The sequence below is a fragment of the Thermobia domestica genome, chromosome 17 (assembly GCF_964235325.1).
Source record: "Thermobia domestica chromosome 17, izTheDome1.hap1.1, whole genome shotgun sequence".
Classification (NCBI taxonomy): domain Eukaryota; kingdom Metazoa; phylum Arthropoda; class Insecta; order Zygentoma; family Lepismatidae; genus Thermobia; species Thermobia domestica.
In genome coordinates this window covers 38,937,415-38,944,163 of record NC_137470.1, presented here as the reverse complement: position 1 = coordinate 38,944,163, position 6,749 = coordinate 38,937,415, and positions in this window count along the sequence as shown.

The window sequence follows — 6,749 nt, the reverse complement described above, 5'->3', positions numbered from 1 at the left end:
AATACGCATCTACGGTTTTGAAAAAAAATACGCATTTACATCTAGATAGTATCTACAATCTGTGAAACTTCAAAAATTTTTCCATCACCCCCACCAAAATTAAAAAAAATATATTGAATTTTGAGCACCTAGATACGATAACTTGGTAAGGGGAGGGGGTGGGGGTAAAAAAATTGAGGTAATTTTAGGTCAAGGGTTACCTTTTGGGACAATAGCGACCCACTTTATGATCAAGGGCTGATTTTACTATCTTCCTAGGAAAGATTCTTTGGCCGTAGGAAAACTTTGTATGTATTTACGATCTTCTGTGCAAACTGTAGTCAAACTGTAGTGTAAAAGTTAGAGTCAAACTCTAGCAAAGGTAAAGTTCGTGCTCCCGTTTCAGGAAGAATATTTGCGTTATCTCTGTGTTTTATCATTTCCATTGTGAACCCAGTAGTAACGTTACAGCTAGAGTTCTGTGTCTGACAACGCAACGCTCAATATATCAAGCTGGAAATGTTGTGAAATACCGTTATTTTTTGTTGCTACATTACGTACTCTTAATATAATTTACAATGCTCAACACGGATGGCAAGAAATCAGTGAGAGTGACTTGAACAACGTCATTCCAGGCGGGAGAAGTGTGCCAAATCAGGTGCCAAATATTTTGTTTTCGTGTTGTGTGGTGATTGTACAGACGAATGCTGGTCCAAAGTGCAGTGAACAGAAAACAACGTTTAAAGTGTACTACCAAAATATACAAAGCATTAAAAATGAACTTCAGATAGTGTTATTAGTTGCTGGAATATGACTGTTAGTGAAGAGTGAATCATAGTTGAATGATCCGGAAAGGAACAGTGAAATGCCTTTTCAAAAAGAATTCTCTATATAGAGGAACGAACGCAAGACCAGAGGGGGCGGAGTGTTAGTATGTATTACAATAAATGGAGCAGGAGAGGCAGAATGGTCTCGTAAGTGTGCGTGAAATCATTTGAGCCGGGGAAAGTCTGTGAAGAAGCACAAACTTCAACCAGTGTGTCTGCAGATCGCATAGAAACAGTCATCGAAGTTTACTTGAAACATGCCACGAATCACTTTCAAATAACGTCACAAGGTAATAAATTTGTTCATTTTGGTGGCCATAACTTGGGCTTAGAATGGATCGGCAGTAAATATGGGATAGCATCAGACACAAATGAGACCCGTTCTTCGACTATTCTATTAAGGGACTCGATTTGAGATAGTACAATATGCATAAAGCTCGTAAAAATAACAGCTTCGATTATGCCTTTTCTACTTTTTCGACAGAATGTATCATCTCATAGAAAAAGTTACATCTCTTAAACCACGAATCTCTAGAAGTGACCTACCGCGTACCTTATCATAGTCAGTCCCCAAAAGCCAGCAACCCAACTCAAAACTAAAGCTTCTACCTGAATGGGGGAAGGAACTTGCCGTGAAATCTGTAAACTTCTATAGATGTTACGGCGGACATGGCACGTCAAAGAGACTCGAGAAACATTCCGAAATAGGAAAAAGACTTGGGAACTGTGGCGTATATTGCCAAATGTATATATATATATATATATATATATATATATATATATATATATATATATATATATATATATATATGTATAAACTTTTTAATATAAGACATCACACGAAAAAGCTATTGAGAGGTAAATACCTACTATATTTAAAATATTCAGACACTAGCATCAACAAGAATGGTTTCTTCTCAGACCTAGGTCTAAACATCTAGCATACATCCTCTGATGTACAAAGCTCTATCAAGTGCAGAAGATGAGGAAAGAACAACATTTTAATGAATAGTTTTGTAAAAAAATTCTAGAAAAGCACAATTAGCGTACCTACCTTTTTAATTCGTTATCTCATTTATCTATACAAGTCCTACAGAGGATGAGTTACTCTTGTTTTCTCCCCAAACTCAGAGAGCCTCTTGCATGGACAATACAAGCTAGGCCTTTCTGTCTTCGACACCATCTATTATCTCTTTTCTACTTTCGCTCATTTTTAATAGTTGTTTCAGGGAAAGTTGTTTCCCTCTTCTTGCAAAACACCGCGTGTCTCCCATTTTTAAATCTGGATTGAAAGATCACATGTCACCCTAAAGCAAGATCTCGCTTCTCTCAGACACATCGATCGTCTGCGAGAAAATTAGCAAAGACAGGGTTTTCAAATTCACCTCTCCCTATCTTAACACAGCTCAACATGGTTTATGTCTATAGCTCTTGCCTCACCATTTAATCACGCTGTACATTGTGTTTCCAAGAATGCAAAACTTAACGCCATCTATCTCGGTTTATCTAGTGCCTTCGATTCCATTAACCATCTAACTTACAAAATTTCCAATACATTCTGTGTTCATGGGCCATTCATATCATTGATGCATAGAGAGTCGTCTTGGTAAGATCGATTTCTAACTCTTACATCCGGAGAAGCACAGGAAGCGTAATTCAAAAACTCTTATTGATATTGAACATGAATGATTCGACTAGCTGCTTCAACTCAAATTTTAAGAAAATGCTCTTATTTCCAGAAAACTGCAAAGTCTTCAAAGAAGTGTACAGAATAGAGGACCCCGAGCTGCATCAAAGCGACATTGATAATATTTCCTTCTGGTGTAACACACGGCTTCTAAAAGTTCACCCCGATAAGAGTAAATGCTTAACATAACCTCAGTCGTAAAGAAAAATATTACTACCGAAGAAAAATACTTCATAAAACATAAATGATTTGGCTATCTCAAGAATCAATACACATAAGGATCTCGGAGTTACTTTTAACACAAAACTAACTTTCACAGAACATACAAAGACTTTCACTAAGCATTCAATGCGTCTTCCAAGACCTCTGAACAGATCAACATAATTACAGAACATCTCATAACTAGCAACTTCCTACAGCGGAATAATTTTACAAAAACTTAAACAAAATTTTGTCAACTACTGTGAATAATTCTCCTTATCAATTACATATTATTATTATTACTATTATTATAGCTACTATGACTACTGTTACTATTATTATTGCATTATGCTATCATCTCTTAGATTTGTGAACTTCGGCAAAATATCTTGCCACACTCTTGAAATGAAATGAAAAATGAAACGAAATGAAATCTTTGAGTTTTACGTCCCACAATTATGCCGGTTAGGCTAAAGGAGACGGTGATGATGAGAAATGAATGAATGAAATGGTGGAATGAAGAAAGTGGGAGGAAACGGGATAACCCCGAGGAAACCCACGCACACGGCGTTCGTCCACCACAAAGTTCACTTGGCGCGAGCTGGGATCGAACCAGGGACTCCATGCACCAGAGGTGAACGCTCTACCATTGAGCTACCGCGGCCCCTGCCACACCCTTGGTACGTACAAAGTCTGTCATCTCTATGTTAGCATTTGTCTTAAGGAACGTGTTATTGGCGAATTTGTCGCACTTGTATGAATTGCCATGTGTGTAACCTGACTACATCCTCTAAAGTACAAGCATAATATTTTAGTAAATCGCGTCACATATCTTTTAATATATTTCCACTAACAAAATATGGAATTAAAGTAAACGCTTTTCACACTTTTGACACCCATTTTTTACCTGTATGGGATAACATGTCTCTCTGATACAAAACTTCGACCAAATCATTCTTCATAATTTTGACACTCTCAATTCTCCAGATCTGTAATAATAAAACTGTTGCCAAATATAAACTTGAATGAAATCCACCATTCCCATTTAGAACGATTTACTTTCTTCATTCCGGTAGTAATATAATTCCCCTGTTTATTTTAGCATGTGCGTTGCAAAATTTCAGCTTCGTATTCACGATCTTTTCACGTGAATCCTGCCGTATGTGAGATTTTCATCTGTATGTTAAAATGTCTTGGAATATTTGAAGGTAGAGCAAATACTTTTCCACACTCAGCGGATGTGAGAAAATTTTCACTTATGTATATTAAAATTTGTGCTGCCAAATTTGAATGCGAAACAAATTCATCGCACAACAAAAGTTTCACAACTGTGTATTTATATGTCTTCCCAACCTTGAATGCAAACTAAATCCCTTCCCATACTCTCGACTTGAATGAGAATTTTCCATTGTGTGTATCAAGATGTGTAACCGAACTTGAATGCTGACTAAATCACTTTCCACCTTCATTGCACGACTGAGGTTTTCTTGCTGTGAGGATTAACTTGTGATTAGCTAAACCTGAAAGTACCGTAAACCATTTTCTACACTACTAACGTTTTTCTGCTGTGTGGATTAACCTGTGTCTTGGCAAACTTGAATGTTAACTAAATCCATTACCGCACTCTTGGCTAATGTGATGTTTTTCTCCTGTGTGATTTAGGGCCATATGCATAGTTATTCTGCGGGCTACTTAAGGGCCACGTACGTGACACTTCATAATTTGCGTTGCAGAGTTCTCCCACAGGGTCAAACTAGCCCGCAACCTCCCCGTAAGTCAAGGGAAAGGCTACGGGAGCTTCAGAGCACCCCTTGGTAGCCCGTAGCAGTCTGTTTTGTTATAGAAGATGGATATGCTTGGTGCAAAAGATCTATTTTATAGTAATTTTGAAAATTTTATTCAACAAATGGATGAAATATCTAGAAGATATGTAACATCGAGAATGTTCATTTTTTTAGTACATCGATTGAGTACCAGTTCTGAAATGCAGCTTCTAGAGTTCTGATAAATATCAGGTGAGTGTTATGGTTATTTTCTTAATATATTAATATTTACAATATTGTTTAGGCAGAAACTTACGTTCAATGTTAAACCAATATTACTGTTTATCAATGAAAATAAGTTTGGAATCTTATTATTTCTGATTTTCCCCTGGATTAGGCAGTTAAGTATGTGTAAACTTTAAAGAAAAGATATGTTTGTGAAAATGACTACAGTAACATGTCGAACATAAAATATATCAATTAAGAGGTAAATCTATGCCAATAGAAAATATCAAAGGTAAAAACAGAAATATCACTTTAAAATCTGTAACCGAGCTAAATAAATTTAGGTAGAAATGGGAGTACAGATTAAGAATACGGGTCCAATTTTGAAAATGAAAAGTAAAATGTGATAATTCAGAAAGGAAGATAAACATTTAGTGTAAATAGAAAACATATACGGTAAGTCGTCTGTAGAGATAGAAAAAATGAAATCTTTGAGTTTTACGTCCCACGTTTATGCCGGTTAGGCTAAAGGAGACGGTGATTATGAGAAAGGAATGAAATGGTGGAATCAAGAAAGTGGGAGGAAACGGGAGAACCCCGAGAAAACCCACGCACACAGAGAGATAGAAACAGCGTAAAAAATGTAGTTCAATACTATGGAGTCATAATACAAAGGTACCTATATTGAACAAGTACCACAAGTTAGTCCTTAGATTTTACATTTGTTTTCCTTTGTACGCATATCCATCATCACTGACGTTCGTGTTCGATAAGGACGCCTGAGCAGGTCGTTCAAGCTCGTCTTGCTCTGATTCGCAGTAGATGTAATGCTAGCTTGTGGTGGCCACGTAGCACAGGTTGGTGCGTGCTTTTGCACTTGTCTTTTTTAATATATAACAAGTTTGCAAGTATACTATAAATCCGTGTGCAGTTAGTGGGTAGGCGCCAAGAAAATAAAAGAGTGGATAGTATTAGAAGAAAAATAGTGAAAGACTTGTAATCAGTGGCGACCCTTGAGGGAAGTTACAACAGTAAAAATTAAATTTTATCAATTCAAAAAAAGATCAGAAAATTTACTCAATTTACTAACCATTGTATAGTATATATAACCAAAACATTAGGCAAGTTTGTTAAGTTGAATTGAAACGATGGAACTATAATTTTAACCGATGTGAGTTTCTTCTAAAGGCACCATTGCTTAAAGCTTTTGTTGGCGCCTTTCAACATGTTCCTAGTAGGGTATCGGCATGCGCCAAGAAAAGAGTTGTTTAGAACGTATGATGACACTATTCTCATGAAGAAATGAGTCACTGTTATATAAATTTAACCCCATATTCGTAATCTGTACGAAAATAAATGATGTAACATCACTGTTATATAATCTACCCAATGTGCTGCAGGCTCTTTACATAGGCCTACTCCAATATGTTTATGAGTACCTTAAAGTGTTGATAGCAAAAAGCGTCCGCCTCTGTCCTTCTGCGCCCCCTAAGGATGTCTGACTACTTTTTTAGCATCATCTACCCAGTAGGTTAGCTAATAGCCTATCATTCAGGCAGGGGCGGATCCAGGGGGGGCGATCGGGGCGATCGCCCCCCCCCCCCCAGGAGAGGAAGTTTTCTTATTTTTTATATATAAATGAAACCCATCCCAAAGTTTGGAGCCCTTAAAAGTAGCAGTTGACCCCACCGCCCCCCCAGAAGTCGGTCCTGGATCCGCCCCTGCATTCAGGCATATATAGTAAAGTAAAAGACTACTAATAAAATAAGGCATTAGGATACAAACTTTAGATAATGTCCACTAAAGATTAGTCGCACCACTTTCGCAATAAAAAAAAATTGACATTTGGTTGATAGTTCGTTTTTGCAGCTGGCAAAGAAGTGTTTTTCTTAAAAACTGCATGTAGAACAATGTGTAAACGATGTTTGAAGTAGTGGGTTTTTATTCAATTTAATACATATCAAAACATATATCAGTAATCACGTAAGTAACTATTTTAAAAGGTAAGGAAAACTGTCCAAACCTAAGTGCACCTAATGTAATCCAGTTGGTTTGCATTACTGAGCA